Here is a 352-nt window from a genome sequence, read left to right on the forward strand (position 1 = left end):
TAACTTGAAGTGATTTTTTACTTATAAGTAACTTTTTACATTCTAGATAGTGTAATCGTTTTATTAATATTTAATTTAAAAAAATTATAAGTTAATATTTTTTTACTTATAAATAGCTTTTACAATTATAAAAAAATGAATGATTAATATTTTTTTTACTTATAAGTAGATTTTACAATTATAAGTTTTTTATTGCTTTTAAATAAATTGAAGTGCTTTTTTTACTTATAAGTAACTTCTTATATTCTAATATTTTTATTAATATTTAATTTATAAAACTAAATATATCTAAATTATTATACTTAAAAAATTTTAAGTTAATATTTGTTTACTTATAGATAGCTTTTACAAT

Source organism: Olea europaea, unplaced genomic scaffold, assembly GCF_002742605.1.
Source record: "Olea europaea var. sylvestris unplaced genomic scaffold, O_europaea_v1 scaffold65, whole genome shotgun sequence".
Taxonomy (NCBI): Eukaryota; Viridiplantae; Streptophyta; class Magnoliopsida; order Lamiales; family Oleaceae; genus Olea; species Olea europaea.